This window comes from Ooceraea biroi, chromosome 3, assembly GCF_003672135.1.
Source record: "Ooceraea biroi isolate clonal line C1 chromosome 3, Obir_v5.4, whole genome shotgun sequence".
Taxonomy (NCBI): Eukaryota; Metazoa; Arthropoda; class Insecta; order Hymenoptera; family Formicidae; genus Ooceraea; species Ooceraea biroi.
In genome coordinates, this window is record NC_039508.1 from 14,864,892 (window position 1) to 14,882,541 (window position 17,650).

The 17,650-nt window shown below is 35.8% G+C and overlaps 1 long non-coding RNA gene across 5 annotated transcripts; it reads left to right on the top strand.

Moving 5' to 3' along the window:
* Positions 1 to 280: 280 nt before the first annotated feature.
* Positions 281 to 16,977, top strand: LOC105277195. Of its 5 annotated transcripts, XR_893570.3 has the most exons (6): positions 281 to 1,549; positions 1,953 to 2,055; positions 6,123 to 6,453; positions 12,190 to 12,363; positions 12,445 to 12,615; positions 15,365 to 16,977. It is a non-coding gene; the product is annotated as an uncharacterized LOC105277195 (long non-coding RNA). The 5 variants fall into 5 exon arrangements; XR_893569.3 differs by having other exon boundaries at positions 281 to 2,055; XR_002193132.2 differs by lacking the exons at positions 281 to 1,549; positions 1,953 to 2,055; positions 6,123 to 6,453 and adding an exon at positions 11,228 to 11,977.
* Positions 16,978 to 17,650: the final 673 nt, after the last annotated feature.

Genomic DNA, 17,650 nt, shown 5'->3' on the forward strand with positions numbered 1-17,650 from the left:
TTATTTACGCGTTCTTCCAGGATAAGATTCTGCAAATGATGCACAATATATACATACATATAACAGAAATACTGAGTTATAAATTATATCGCGTATAATTCGTTTCTCTAGTTTAATTTAATGATAATTAGATATTTTATTCCATTTTATTATTCTATTTAATCTTTACAAAATTTTATATTATTTTCAGTTTAGTTTTTTTAGCTGAATTTATTTCAATTAATACGAATATATATTTTTATCTTGTTCATACGTCGCGTTATTTATATATGTATATATATACAGACTTCGGCCGATCGATACTTCACTTCCCGAGGTTTCTGCGTACGCTTTCGCAGAAGTTGCGTATGAGCACATGTGACATTCGCACAACTTGATGATGATTTATTACTTTCGCCGGCTAAGGTCGTGCGATCAATGAACGTCATGTCGGAATATTTGCTTGATCTCGTGCAAATAATAAATAATCAATTTTGCCCGTTAGTAAATACATATAAGTAATAATTTCTTTTAAGGGCCGATTGTTTCAACTTCTTGGTAAGTTTTACCCGACAGATAGCATATCTTTGCCTCTTTTCAGATAAGTTCTAAAAAAGGGATGAAGATATGATACCTGTTGGATAAATTTACGAAGAAGTTGGAACAATCGGCCCTAAGTCTTGTAAAATTTTCTTTCTCCGTTGAATCCTGTTCTGAAAGGCTTTTCTTATGTCAACGGTTTTTGCACATCTGCGATTCTTCAAATAGGAAGGCAAAGAAAAGGTCGCTATGCCTTGTGCAGTGAAACGTATACGTTGCTCCCTTCGGAGAAGCAAATCTATTGTGTAAGAATCTACATCGCACCTAGGGGAACTATCTCGTAAGGGATGGTCGAAGAATCGTAATACTTTGTGGTAGTATGGTAAACATCTTGCAACATTCAGTTTTCTCTTCGTGAATTTGGTAAATAGATTTATAGTTAGAGAAATATACAAACTGTGCGCACAAAATATTCAATTTGAGAAGTTGTAAAGTTTCACAAGAAAATTATATATTTAATTGCGGACATCATCATAAATGTGGTTTAAAGTAACTTTCAAAATTAATTCACAATTCCGAGATTAATGCACTTCAATTGATACATAAATACATCAGGAAAATCTTTATGATATATACATTAATTATATACAGCCACGTAATTTAAAAAATTGTTACACGCAAAGAAAGAACAGGAAGTAAGGTGCTCAAATATATTTCTCAGCTATCTAGAAGTGTTTCGTGCGAAGGTGGAATTGTATAATCGTGAGAATTTGTATCAAAACAATGAGTTCGTGGTAGGTAAGAAAACTCACCGAGTATATGGAACGTCTTGGCAACGTGCGTCTGCTTTTGGCACGCAGGTTTCTTCCGTGCAGTGATATAAATCGCGTGAGTCGCAAATCAGCAGACAAAAATCACAGTCGCAAACACGAATTGTTTGTGAAACAAATCGTAAAAACTGCACACGATAAAGTCTCTCTTTCATGGATGCATAAATTATGCGGAGCGTTCCGCGAATCGATCGATCGAGGTAAATATGAGATTTTACGATTTGGCAGAGAATTCCCGCAGCTTGAACGTGATGTATATTCCTTAGAAAATAGATAAGATAAAATTACAGCGAGAAAATAGCAAATGCAAAATATAAAATTTTTCAATATAATTTTTTTATATTTCTTGCGAGTTTTCGTTAATTTAAAAAAAAACAAGATTTTAAATTATGAGATTTCGACATCGATTTCCTTTTGTTTTTTCCATAAATTATTTTAACAAAATTTTAATAAATATTCAATTTATCGATTGGCTCGTAAATTAAAAGAGTTTTTATGTAAAGTTTGTTTTTGTAGTTACGCCACATGATTCATAACTTATAGTTACGGGAATGCGTTTATACCGGTGTATCGCAGTTATATAAAATTTCTGTTTGATTATAGACGACGAAGACAATTTGCACTTCCGGGAGCTATTACTATGCCACAACTTCATGATGAAATGAAATGTACCTGTCCTATTGAGCGGAAGTCGCTGTAATTCTCGGTAAATTAACTTTGTAATGTATCTTTTGAGGTATTTAAAATACATGCATAAAGACAGGTTTCTTTGCATGTATAAATATTTCTTTCTAATTATATAAATGTTTTAATAATTTAATATAATGTTAAAATAATATTTTAACAAGTTTATAACGACATGTAGCTTCTTATCATAAGATATTACAGTGCAAAAACGTTGAAGAGGAACGTTTGCTATTATTTCAAATAAAAAAATATCTTATTTTTTGTGTCAAGTAACGTAAGTAAAATTAAAAATTCTAACAAACTATATATAAAAAACCCAAGATGATCTCCTCCTTGTATTATATATTGGGTCACCAGTTTTCCGTACGCATAATCTTAAAACCCTTTTAACTAAGAAATAACTCCTTTATAAATTACGGTTACCACCTTTCACCTTTAGACCGTAATAGCTTTTGCAGCAACATACTCGCGCGCAGTAGCATCATTCGAGTTGCCCTTCTACCTTCACGTACTCTTTAGATTTCATTATTTTCCATTAGCTATATTAAAAGCATAATTAATATATAATTTTTTTATTTACGCTTTTTTATATAAACTAGCTTATGTCAACTAAATTTATTATAAAATCATAAAATTCAGTATATAAAAGTTTTATGAAATTTTCAATTTTATAACGCTTTAGAGGAATGTGCGACATTGTCGAAGTACTAATTTCATTTATAATATATGAAAGATTTTTTTGTATTGACAAAGCATAATACATCGACTTTATTCGCGTCGCTCATGCGTTAGAAGTTCGAAAATAATGCTGTAGAAAAACGTATTATCATTTTGCAAATATATAGTATGTATAAGTTCAGAGATCGCGGATGTCCGTGCGTGAACACTTGCTTCAAAGAAATACAGATGAGCCAACAAATAACATCGAACAATGGCAAACAACGATGTGCGGAAAACAGCAGACTACGTCAACCGATGGGATGTAGATCGATCTTGCTTACAAAACATCTCGATATTTTTGATACTAGAAATAGACATGTCAAGAAAAATGACAAACCATTAGCATCAGGTTACAAAGGAAATAATCTTACGATCTGTCATACTTTTCTTGAGAGCAAATGGTATTGTATATTTTTGCGATTACTGATAAGCAATACATATACATTTTAATTTATCCAAATAATCTCACAGTAATTGATATAATGATTGAAATAATATGAAAAATATTTAAATGAAAAAATTAGATTTGTGTCGTGGTATCGATAATCAAAATGATAAGGTTTAGCAAAAATTTGCATTCTTTGATATAATTCTTACAGATAAATGTCTGTAATAAAAAAGAATGCTTATTACATGATGCTAACGTTATTCATTATGTAAGTTACGTCGCAGGTTCACGCAATTCGTTATAAAGAATTAAAAAGCATCGTAATCGGATTTTTAATTATTCGGAACAAGTTAGAGTTCTTATCACAAACGTATATTGTGCAATGTTTTCATAAAAACGATCCTAACATTTCAATGATGTTATGTAATCGCTAAGTATAATAAAATGCGCCCGACACGCATGATGCACGCTAGATCAACGTAAACTATATTTACGCTTGAGGCACAAGGTCCGTGATCAAATATATGTAACGTGTTTTATTGTAGTTTTTTTACAAAAAATATTAACGCAATTATATTTTTGAAAGCATTATATTTGATCTTATTGAGAAATTTATATTAAATCTTTTACAAAAATTTACTCTTCTTATAAATATTATTTTCATTGCTACATTTTCTTTTAGCTTTTCGTTGTTCCTCTAGACGTTGCGTATTTAATTTCATTGTCAAGCATGATAATCATGAACAAAAGCGATCTTGTACAATAAATTTCTGTTTTTTTCTTTTTCAAACTATTTTTCATGCAAATTCGTACAATATACATATGCGGCATGGCTTTGATAAACATAACTGAAATTGCTTACAGGTGCATAATAAATAATAATTATCAGTCGCATAAGTTAAAAAGAATGAAAATAACATACAGTACAAACTAAAAGAGAGATCAGTGAAATGGTCAATGACAAACAAAAAATAAGATTATATTATAATTACAATTTAATTGTATTACTCACAGATAATTTGATAATAAGCAAAATTATAATAACAGAAATATTATAATAGAAATAATAATATGTTTTCAAAGCTTATACAAGGTCGTACAACATATTCTAAAAATATTTTTTTTTGCTGATACGTTATAAGCATATAAGCATATAAGCAGATAAGCAGACTCAACAAAAAAGAACACGAAGTATTTTTGGAGTGCATGCTTTGCGACACGAACGATGTAAAGTATATTTCTCATTTTTCCTCATTGGATTTACCGTGGACTACCTTGGAAAGGGTAATGGAACCGTGACTCACTACTTAAAAACGAGTTTCAGCTTCGTGGTATTCGATGGCCCGTTTCATTCCTGGAGATGTCATGACGATCCGTGGGCGAATGGTCCATTGGGATATCCCGATCTTCTCGTATGCATTACGCAATACTTTTGTTATATTTTAAAATCTGACCGCTTTTCACTTCCGTTCTACTTTAAATCTCTAATAATAGATTTCTTCTTTGCTTTTTTCTAGGTACTGTCACTCATTAATGTATTTTATTTTTCTGGAAAATTTTTCCTTGAAACATTTGATATATATCATACTGTTTTAAGATTCACAAATAACATAAAATAAAATAATAGACTCAAAGTGATCATTCCGTAAGGATAAATTATTCACTGATACGTTCGTTCTATCTGATTCTATCCGTTTGACTAGTTTTCGATGGAACCAAAATTATCTAACAATCGTACTTCAAGTCAGACCCATGAAAATCATTCATTCGAGTCGGAGATAAAATAAGTAACTGTTGCATAATGGGCTCTTGCCAAATAAGACGACCGAGTTTCTTTGCGCTAGTTTTCAGGCTTACACGCTGTGATCTTTTCTATATCTAGATTAAAAAAAAAGAAAAAAAAACGGATCACGAAAATATTTCCACACGATTCTGGTTTAGCTTAGATGTAATAGTCAGATATTTTCTGCTCGGGCTTCCACGAGAGAAGGAAGCGAAGTTGCATCTACGTAATCTAATGGAAATAACTTAAGATATTTTAAAAAATGGAGCAGGGGTATTTGTCGCAAGATACTTGTAAATTCTGCCCTTTTTATAAAAAAAGACTTCTTGTTTTTCTATAAAATTCTCTATAAAATCTTTGCAAAAGGATGACTCTTTATAAAACAACTAAGAGAGGCCTTTCTTGTAAAAGGGCTAAATTTACGAAGATGCTGCAGCGCATGCATCTACGTCACGATAATGACGTAAAACGTGAAGACGGTCCATTCATTAATCAATTTTATTGATACTAAATTGCGACACATAGCGTCTCATATTTATAGCAATTACGTAGTGCTCTCACGGCGTAATAATCAACGTGGTAGAAAGGCATTTTTTTATTACATATTAGGATATTTCAGGCCTTAAGCGATGTCGCTTCTTCACCACTAAAGAGCTCAATGCGAGTCCGCAGAATAGCCGGCGCGGATTTCCAAGGGAAATTAATTCGCATGAAAAGAGACGTAAAAATTGACGGTATGAAGGCACTTGAGGCACGTCCTTACCGACCTCGTGATCACCAGAGAGGATAGACCCTCCGGGTTGTCATGGCGACCAGCCAATGGCTCCAAAGAGACCGTCAAGGAGCGAGAGCCTCATGTTCCTTCGTTTCAATTAATTCCTGATCCTCTCAGATTTCGGATGTCAAAGAAAGATCAAGTACCTGTCATTTGGCCCAGTTCGCACGCGAATTCTCTATATCATTACGACAATATTCTTACATCGCAAAACATATCCGGGAGATTACTGAGACCTGATCTTTTTGCACAATTTGCAAATATTCTTATAATTCATGTTACGTCTTTGCATGCGTGTCAATAATACAATTAACATACTTTACTGAAAAATTAATATTAATGAAGGATTTGCAGATAAAGCGTACACATCTTGTATAAAAGCGACAAATGTTTGTAAATTATACAATTTTTGTTTTGTAGGAAGACAACATGTCTGTTTACCACGGTAGTTCGAAAAAGGAGGAACGACCGAACGTATTTTTCTTGGATGTAAATCGCGGGTGCGGATCGTTGAGTGCAGTATCGTTTGAAATACGCATTCTACGAGGCCAATTGTACGTTGGACTTGTTTTCGAAAGCGGACAAACAAATCGGAAAACGGTACGAACGAAGATAACATCGATCGTCCGGTTATCCCTGCAGCTTGGAAAAACGAAGTTTCGAATTTTTGAGATAAAACGTGAACGGGGACTTCCGCAGCAAAGATTTTTCAAGCAAACATTATTGCAACATCTCCAATTACTGCGGAGCGGTAAGCGAAATGCACATTTATTTATTTAGAGACCAATATTATTTTATTATTTAATTATCATTTGACAGTTTGTAAAGAATTTCATTATTTAATTATTATTTGACATTTTGTAAAGAATTTTATCTCTTAACGTTTGATGTGGAATGGTATTGTGATGTTATGATTATCTTGAAAATCAAATAACGGCGTAAATTAATTGAAAAAGTTTTCCGATATTACACACGCATGATACAAGCGAGAAACATTTCGTGACCGAGGACGGGAATGCCCCAGACAGGCACTCGAAATTCCTGCCAGTAAACCTGCTCAATCGTAGATATCGCATGCGTCGTATCGGCATCGAAAGTTCATATCTCGATATATCTTCATAATATAGATCAGACGAACGTAATTAAGCTTATTTCGGTATGCCTTATTAATTGTATCAGTATCGTTCACATCGTTAATCGCGAGATAAAAATGGACGGAAATAATACGTATTAGTCGCTCCGGAGTCATATTTAGCTCTTCAGTAAAATTCCCCTTTGTGCTTTGTGCTCGCGATCAAGTCGCGATCGCATCCTTATCATGCCGTGTGTCGCAATTCGTTCGCTCGTGCCGCGCGATCGCTATCGGCACGACGTGATTATCGGGAACGGCACGTAGAAAACACGACGAATAACGGTGTCGGCGACGGAAATTTTTCTCTCCACGATTCTGCATACTGTTAGAGTGCCGCGTGATTCGCATTCCGCGGGAAATGCTGAGAAGCTTCTCGATTCTCCTGCCGAGAGAATTGCGGCGAATCAACGCGACATGTGACATCAATGGGACACATTGCACGCGATCGGCGGTTTAGGATTAATTAATCTAATACACACACACACACACACACACACACACACACACACACACACACAGATCATACACAGAGAGATCATACATGCATATGAGTGTGACACGAGTCACGAGAAAACTCACGATGGCCGACAAAATGATTCAGATTCTCCATGCAAGTCCAACAGTCATATTTAATTGATTTCGCTCACGTGGTATAAGATAAACAGTCTTTATAGGGGGTCTCTAGCTGATTTGTATGAGGTTAATTGAAGTGACAATTTAAATGCCTGCCGTAGATACGCAATCGCTTATGTTGGCCTTCCCGACTGGTTCAGATATTGAGACAAACATGTCTACTTTATTACCATAAAAGAATGCAAAAAAACACGAATTCTTCGCGATGCTGTTCACAACTTGAGTCTCAAATTGACTTTTGTGATGTAAGATCTCACTCGTGCCTACTTTGTAAAATCTTTATAATTTTAATCTTTATTATATTATATTATTGAGCATTTAAATTAATTCAGTAGATACACATATATTTTTATTGCGCAAAAATAATGGCACAAGAGATACATTTCATCTGCGATATACGATACCTCGATACGAGATAGTGTTTGAAGCATAGAATAATATTGAAGTTATTGTAAAATTGATAAAAGTCAGCTCCTGAAACAATACACATGACGTTAGCACGAAAAACTAGCACTTATTACCGCCGCGCGTACATACGTGTCAAGTTTCGCGAAATCATTGGATCTAATTTATTAGCACATCCACGCGCTAATCAGTCTCGTGGTACATACTCGAGCATGTATACGCACATGGCACGAGATGACATAGTCTACTGACGTGCGCACGTACTATACCCGTCATTCATCGAGCTCGTGCTCGTTTTTCGCACGTGATTCCGGTGTTGCATTACCATATGCGACCACAATTAACGCAAACGTAGTGTCATTGATAGTTTCTGCAGTTAGAAATAGCAACAATGTAAAGAATACTCCGGGGAAAAATCAAGTATGACAATTATTATGCATTTCGTGTAGTTATCTGCTTATTTAATTATTCGTATAATTATTTGTAGTCCCGAAGTAGTATAAGTTTTGTAGAATTATTTGCTTCGACATCAGTTAAATAAATTCAAGGATCGACGATGTCGACATATCTCTTCAAGCCATATTAAACGTGTCACGTTAACGAGGATTAACTTGCTTATCCATCGAGAAATTTTCAATCTCGCAAAAAAGGAGCATGCGCTTGTACCGGACGTGATTATGTGCCTCGACATGCAACATTCAATCTCAAATGTTCTTTTTGCATCTTATGATACTGCGCATCCTGTCCTCCTCTATCTTTAGAACTGTCCCTAGAGCTGTTCCTTGGTAATCGAGTTTTAGTCGCGCGGCCGCCTCGGTAATGACCGTGACGTATGACGATCGATTATCGAATTAACGGCGCACGTAGGCGGCACTTCTAACGTGTTTCGTTTAAGGGAACGACACACTCGGAAGACAAAATTACCGCGACGCAATTTGCGACGCAATTTACCCGGCGGTTTGCTGGAATCGCTCCGCGACAATTATATGTGACGTATTTCATGCGATGCCTATCTCTATCTGTCTTCCGGTGTTTATTAAGGGTTAAATGTAATACTAAAATATAAAACTAAGGGTGCAGTCCATTTAGCGCTGCAAATACTCCATAACAATTTCTATCCTTTTTCCTTTTTAAAATAAAAGACAGAAATAAAAATATTTCGAAGCATTTGGAGTATCTGGACGGCAGTCTATATACTGAAAAGAAAAAAGAAATAAAAGAAAATTATTGTAACCGACTTCTCCAATACTCGTGCCATGAAAGGGCGATGAATATTGGCTTTGGAACTCGGTCCGACGAGTCGTTCATTTTAGTCTCATTTGACGTCCATGTGTTAAGTGAAAATCACGCATGGATAACACTTTGAGACTCAGAAAGGGCAAGGAAGAAAAACGAGCGGAAAGATCTTTTCGATGAACAGAGCGGTTTTGAACTCACGACTCCTATATTGGTAGACTACAACGCTATCTGCACGACTACCAACATATGTCTAGAACGTTATCTTCTGAATTTGGTCTGACTGGTCGACTTCCTCTCTTTCTGTACTTCCTATTTAATATATAATATTATATTATATATATTATACAGGGTGAGGCACCTAAAACAGGCCACCTGAATATCTCGGCTGTTATTGGTGATAGAAAACAATGTGTCAGACCAAACTTGCATGGTTTCGAGGGACACATAATTTGTTCTAAATAGTTTTTTATTAGGTGGACGCGTAGAGGTCATATGAAGGTTATATAACTTCGTTTTTTTAAATGGTATGATATGTTTTTTTACGTACCATCTAGTAGAGCGTTTGAAGATGCGCACATTGATCTACGGATCAAAATCATTCAAGGTCACTGAAGACCAACTGCAAGGGAAAATAATTTATTTTATATTGCTTAGAGTTCTCTGCTATTGAAAATACCGTACATTCAGAAATGAAAAAGTTCTAGCCCTTAGAAATTTTAGCCTTCAGTGACATTGAATGATTTTGACCCGTAGATCAATGTGCGCATCTTCAAACGCTCTACTAGACGTAGGTACGTAAAAAAAACATATCACACCATTTAAAAAAACGAATTTGACCTTTATATGACCTCTACGCGTCCACCTAATAAAAAACTATTTAGAACAAATTATGTGTCCCTCGAAGCCATGCAAGTTTGGTCTGACACATTGTTTTCTATCATCAATAACAACCGAGATATTCAGGTGGCCTGTTTTAGGTGCCTCACCCTGTATATTAATATATATAACATTAATATGTAATATTAATTTATATAATATTAATATAAATTGCGCAAATTAATTGATAATAATAACGCAATAATTAACAAAAATAATAAATTAATTACACAATAAAAAAAGATTACCTTATAGTTCTTAGAATAATTTTTTCCAATTAATATGAAAAAAAATTAAAGTAGATTTTACAATATCGTTGAAAGGAATTTTCTAAACAAATTTACGCATATGTAAAGCAACTTGTCTAGATAACTATTTTTCGGTTTCAATTGCGTACACATTTATGTTTACATTGAAAGTCTCGAGTTCTTGTGCGATAAACGTACACCGCACGTGATAACTGCATGTGGTTAGGATAAGATATTTGCGACAATATTGCGTTTTGTCGCGGGACTTAGCACAAGTTAGTGTGCGTCAGCGTGTACTTACTTAGCTATGCAATCAGTTGAGTCAGACGACTGATACGATAAACAATTACATCTATGTTTTATTGTTTTCGCACTTTCTCGCAAGACTGCACAAAACGCTATAATTTACAACGGTAAATCCATGAGTCTCGTGATTTTATATTTGCACTATCTCAGATTGTCGGTCATGTATAAAGCGAAAGATAGCAGTAAGCGCGAACAATACTGCACTTTCAACCGGAAGACCTGGCCGGAGCACATTCCGTTTAAAGTTTATTGCTAGATGCAGCAGTATGCTTCGTCTTTCAAAAACGCGTCGTAGAAAATCGCGTTCGACAAGGTAAGGCATCACTGCTGACCTTTGCATCCGCCTTTCCACTCCATCTGGCAAGCAATTATGCATGTATATATATATATATATACAACGTAGGAAGAAGCGCCTTACGTCATCGTTCGGTAATAATCTACCGTCTCGAATGTCAGGCAACGCAATTTGGAGATTGCGAATGTATGCCAGTTGCAGGCGTGCCTTAATTGACACCGTAATGGAGCATTCGCTAACATCGATTTGATGCCCGCCCATCGCGGAATCGCAGCACATTTTCGGCACACGTTCCTCCTGAGACGTACAATTTAAGGGTCTAAGGGCAATAACCTGAGCCACGTGGACCCCTGAGACTCCGGTTGACACTCGAGCGATGGAAAAAAGGGCCGGCGGTCGTAAATAATATTATTCCCTTGCATAATCTGATGAGAAAATACTGTACTACATGCTTCACGATCCTAAGCTGCCATTTATCTTGCAGTAGCCTTAAGCGTTGCGAGATGATTATGTTTATTTGAACAAGCGATCGATAAAAATCGAAGTTCAAGGATGAACAACGTAAATAATAAATTGTAGAAGTTAAGAGAAAATATTTTCGAAGCTCACGTCACTTTTAAACAATCACGCGTTCGTCGTGCACGCTTTGCCTTTGAGTGAACAATCGCCATGGTGTTGTACAGGCGACAGGAACACTCGCAGAAATAACCGATAGAATGGATTGAGTGAAAGGCGAGTTCTGCATTTACAGTGGGTAGCCTTGCCGTGTCTGAAACGGGCTCTATATTTAACGTTAATAATATTTCAGACTCGTTTCGAGATACGCGCGTGTTGCGGGGTATGCCTACTCTTGCATACTGGTGCACGGGCGCATACGTGATAATGTAACTACATAAAATCGTGGCTCACATTTCGCCCGAGAGATCTTTGAATAATCCTAAGAAGCTAGAAAGTGAATCTTACCACACTCTCAACATCTCGCTCGCTTAAGCAGATTGTGTGACGCATAAGTACGGCGCGACGCGCAACTGGAGGATGAGCTCACGAAATGTCTCTCCGACTGAAATAGGATTTTATAGCTACCATAGGTGTCGTCTATTCGAGTTCTAATCGTCGCGTTACGATCAACGTGAGACACAATGTGTGTATAGGAATTATGAAGAACAACGGGAGTGATATGTAAAATTTCAAGTTTCACAAGTACACTTTCGTCACTTTAGTGATTTGGAGAAGTTGAATTGTTTTAACGAATGGAATTAAAATGTGAGAGAGAAAGAGAGTTGAGAGAGGGGAATCACAATTCATTATAGATACTTTTTAATCGAATATATATAAATTAATAAAAATTTTCAGCTTGATAAAATCTTAATACAAAAATTAAGTGACGGATACCATGGAACGCCCCCGGAAGTTACGTAAAACCCGTATGCATGCTGCGAACATGTTCAACACACGTGACTTGAAACGAGTTGTAACTATACACGTGGTGTATATCTAATCATCCAATGTGATCACGCAAATTGCCAGGTATATCGATGATTGAGTTCTTCGGTATCACTTAAATTTTACTGAAGTATTAATAATTAATGCAATTTTGCACGATTTCAGGTTTTTGGGTACCACCGAAAATGAGAGAATCTACCTTGCTCTATATCACATTCCATTGCGAAAAATAGAACAGTCGATATTCGATAAGTCTGTAACATTGGTTTTAAACCTTCACCGAAGAATAAACTGAGCGACGTAGGGTAATCGCTTTACAACTGGAACGAGACTATCGTAAGTTTATTCGTCGACAAGTGCGTTATCATCGTAGACCGAAGTGTTTTTCAGCTTGTCGCGAGGCCACGTAAGGCAGTCTGCAGTCGATATTGTTGCTCGATGTGCCTTCCGGAAAACAGGTTCTTGATTACCTAATACCTATCGCGCGTTTGATACGCATCCATTAAGTCGTACAGTAAAAGGAGCGCTTGAGAGACAAACCGACCACGCGTGACAATAACGAAGTCATGCAACGTCCAAGTAGATCGAGAAATACATGACTCACATGTTTCGCTTATTATTCGCGTCGATCCACGTTTAATACGGAATACGATTGTGACGAGCTTATACATGAGCTGAGTCAGCACATGATAATGAATTTTGTCGTGATGTATTGAAAATAAAAAATAATATCGCTACTATAGGATTTATACGATACTGCACATTAACATATAATGTATAATAATCGCATGTGAATCTAGTTGTACATATTAAATTATTTATCAACGTGCACTAAAAACCAACTCACTTATACGTAAACTTATCTTTTTAATTCATAAAATGAAATGACTTTAAACTTTTTGCATTGATAACTCTTTTAAATCATTATTATAATATTCTACTGCTGTAATCGTTAATTTGATAAAGAGCCGCTTATTAAGTGATGATAGGAAGAAAGATATTAAGTTTCCTGCATGCACGTGCCTCTGATAGCTTATGAAACGTGATGCTTCAATTAAAGCCTTAGGCACAACGTTTCCTTAAAAAATAATCCCGGATGATGTACCGTTGACGTCGCCGAAATGTGCGCTCATTAATAATTGATAGCTTATCCACCTGTCTTCCGGGACACGCGAATTGAATTACGGAATTATCACATGGCAACAGTGATTATACGGAGCATCGCGCATATGAAGATAACTCATGTTCACGCCTATTCACATGAGACGTTCACGTGTACGAGAAACACGCTTATGTAGAACACAGATCGAGATCTTTATAATTATGCCATGGGAACTGTTACAATTAGGATTAAAAGAGTCGCCCGCAATAAATAGGGAACATTGCGTCTACAATGTGATGCGCTGAAACTCGGGCATTTTAGAAAGTTTGTCAAGGATCGGAATGAACTTGACGTGTGTGAAGTTAGCCCCGCACTTTTTGAATTTCATCTTTTTCTTGATTGTGCTGCATTGTGCTCCGTTTGTGCTGTATTGTGCCGCAAACCGCAATTCAATATCTCAAACCATTTTCGAAAAAAAATAAAATGAAAAATTTGGTAGCCCCGCACTTTTTCGCGATTAAGCTCAAATTTTTTTTCCAAATTGGCGTTAACTTGTGTCGTGTTGTGCCGTTGGAAAAATTTGAATATTTCATTCCGTTTCGATAAAAAAAATTCATAAAGATAGATTAAAAAAACATATAAAATCACATTGCAAGGCAAATATATAATTTCTGCGAGTTGTGCTGAGTTGTACTACTCATTCTCTACGAGAGACATGCATAAAAATCGGAAATAAATTTGAGAGTCGATAATTATTAATGAAAAAGGGGTGGGGGTGAATAAAAAATTTGACATTTTCGAATTTTTTCCACTTGTGCCGGATTGTGCTAGAGTAGCACAACAACTTTTTCAAGTGACAAAATTTCCTCAGACCGCTAGATATCGCAGTACAGAGAAAGTTAGGACTGAAGTGTAACGGTTTTTTAGGAATAGAAAATTTCAAACTCTTATAACTTACGAACGGCGAACGATAATCGAATTCTGCGAGTTGTACTGGATTGTACTACTCAAAATCTACGAAATACATGCATAAGAAGCGTGGATTATCGTGAAGATTAGTCAAAGTTATCCAAAAAATGGTGAGGGCGAAATAAAAATTTGACATTTTCGAATTTTTTCGGTTGTACCAGATTGCGATCGACGAGCACAACAACTTTTTCTAATGACACAATTTCGTCAGATTACTGGATTTTGCAAAACAGTCGCTAATAAGAACTTAGGGTTTAGGAATAGAAAAATGCAAAACTCCATACCGTCCAAACGATGGTACATAATCGAATTTAGTAAATTGTGCTGAATTATGCTAGTCAAGAAAAATGAACGACTATCGAAAGTAGTAGGTAAAATGGAAAGAGATTGATAAAAAAAGTCAGCAAAATTCGAAAAGTACGGGGCTACCAAATTTTTCGTTTTTTATTTTTTTTTCGAAAACGGTTTGAGATATTGAACTGCGGTTTGCGGCACAATATGGCACAAACTTAGCACAATTCAGCACAATTAATGAAAATTCAAAATTCGAAAAGTGCGGGGCTACCAAATTTTTCGTTTTTTATTTTTTTTTTCGAAAACGGTTTGAGATATTGAACTGCGGTTTGCGGCACAATATGGCACAAATGTAGCACAATTCAGCACAATCAAGAAAAAGATGAAATTCAAAAAGTGCGGGGCTAACTTCACACACGTATGAACTTGTTAAGAATGAACGTTTGGTGAAGCAAACTCTCATGGTGATGAATTCTCTCATTGCATGAGATAATAATATCGCGCATCGTATGTACCGCATGCGTTATTATACTTTTATCGAAATGTGATATCTTATTTATTCATTGTATGCAAATACGCTTATGAATAGTCAACACTTTTAACTTATTACGTGTACTTGAAAAATTTAGCCATGAAAATAGTGAAATTACTACTTTCAATGTCACTTTAAGTAGCACGTGTGAGAACCTATTGTTTTAAGATAAGCTCTCTTATCAGCAGATTATGAGCGGCGAGAATTTCCAAACCACAAAATTTCCGCTGGCATGAGGAAACGATCCGCTCCCGACTGTATCTCTGATAAAAAGCACATACGCATACGTGACGTCGCGTAAACGCTTTTAGTGACGCCGTTGGGTTCATACTGATTCATGTGTATAATTTACCTGCATTATCATTATGCAAATAGTTACGTTCGCGCGATAAGACGTGCGCTACTTATCGCGAGGTAACCGAATCCATATAGAGAGTTGGTATTTCTATAATTAGAATATTCTGCAATATAGTGCATACACGCGAAACAGGAACTATTACATCAAGAATTGCGAGCTCTTGAGGCAAAATACGTGGGACGATATTTCAAAGAATTTTTATTTATTGTACTTTATAAATACGAGTGTACGGCAACCAAGTGTATTTATACGTACTTAAACGAGCATGTCTTCCATGTCCCGATTTTCACCATAAATAATGTCATAGTGCGCGCAAATTCGCATCCGTCGCCAACCAGATCTAATGCCATTGACCGCTGATACGTGATATCGATTTACGCGTAATCATAGCTCGCGAAAACTACGGAGGGGCCAGTTCGATAACCCGTCGCGCCACAACGTAATTCACGTATTTTTATCCATTCTGCAGTCTGCACACATGCAGTCTGAGGTCGAAAGTTGTCGCTGTGATAAGATGCTTTTGCGTTGCCATGCAGCAAGATAGCGGTAAATATTGACCACAGATGTCGGCATCAAAACTCGTAAAAACAAGATGACGTAAGAGCATAGCAAGATACATTATGGTGCATTTGTCAATACGCTTCCTTTATGTGCGATAACTATTTATAATTTTCAAAACTTTCAGATCGCTCTAGCTAAAATCTAAAAGATTTTATTCATCATTTCCTAACGTAAGTCTACTCGAAAAATTTGCAGCTGAAACATCTTGCGATGATTGTCCATGTTATATTTCTTATTGATCTGTTGTTCGATATTCTAGACACACTGATAAGCGAAAAATTAAGAAAATCCAATCTTGAAGATGAATTATAAGAGATATTTCCGCATATAATCATATTATCGATTTTAAAAGAAATCTCTTTATAAATAATCGCGACATTAAGCATTTTCTTCTGAGCGAGTTGTTTACTTCAAAGTGAAGCGAAGAAAAATCTACCGACGCGTGATACATCTGCGTCATGGAATTAACTGTTATTAGACATGCATCAATTAATATTATAGAAAATAAATGTTATAACATGATAAAATCGTATATTTCTTTATATATGATAAATGCCATTTTACTGTGTGTAAATTAATATCCGGTTTCTCTCAGTTAAAAATGTATGATCAAAAATTCAGATAGCCGTTCAATGCAATTTTCATGCATGATACAAAAGCTGTGCGTATATTTATTCATGATATTGTCTCATGGAAAATTTTCCATTGACGAGTCTGCTGAGACTCTCTCGATGTTAAATGGTTAATTGACTCAGGGTAAACGGATAGAGCAATGTGTCAATTGCCAAGATTTAAGAATGTTCCAAACAGCAGGGGGTCTTTTGTCTATCATAGTATCTTATAGATTTATTGAATCTATAATAAAATAAATATTATACGAAACTTCTAGTTTTCAAAATAGTGAATTTAAATTTGAAAAACTATTGAAAATGAAGAGAATTAAAAAAGAATTCAAAATATTGAAAATAAAAAGACTTTCAGAAATTACACATATTATAGTTATATTAGAGATATAAAAAAAATACTTTACAACATATAAATCCCTCGCTATTTAATGTAATTTTGCTGTAACGTAACAAAAATTCGGAATTATATAATGATGCTTGAAACCGGTGCTGAAAGTCTCGCAGAGCCTAGCTCTCTCTCGTGGCCGTTGCGTGATAATCACTGTTAATTAAGAACCCGTATCCGCCGTTGCTGCGAAAGAGGGAGGAAGAACAACACAATTATTTATGAGGCTGCTCTATGATTACGAAGTGGAATCGTGGACGCGGCGACTAGCTGTCTGGTAGTAAATCGTACTGGCTCCATTCCAAAGAGCGTGACGGTGAGAACACGAGAGGCTGATCGTGTCGTGTCGTGTCGTGTCGCGATTCGCACGCGAAAGTCCGAGAAATTATTTTGGTCGAGGCAAAAAATTAAAAACACGCTGTCGTCGCTTGACCAATCTCGTGTCCATCACACCGATGGATATGTAGATAACGAACAGCAAAACAGAAAATTTGAACGTCACTGTTATTTGGTCAACAACAATGGAAACATCGGTATCATGGAA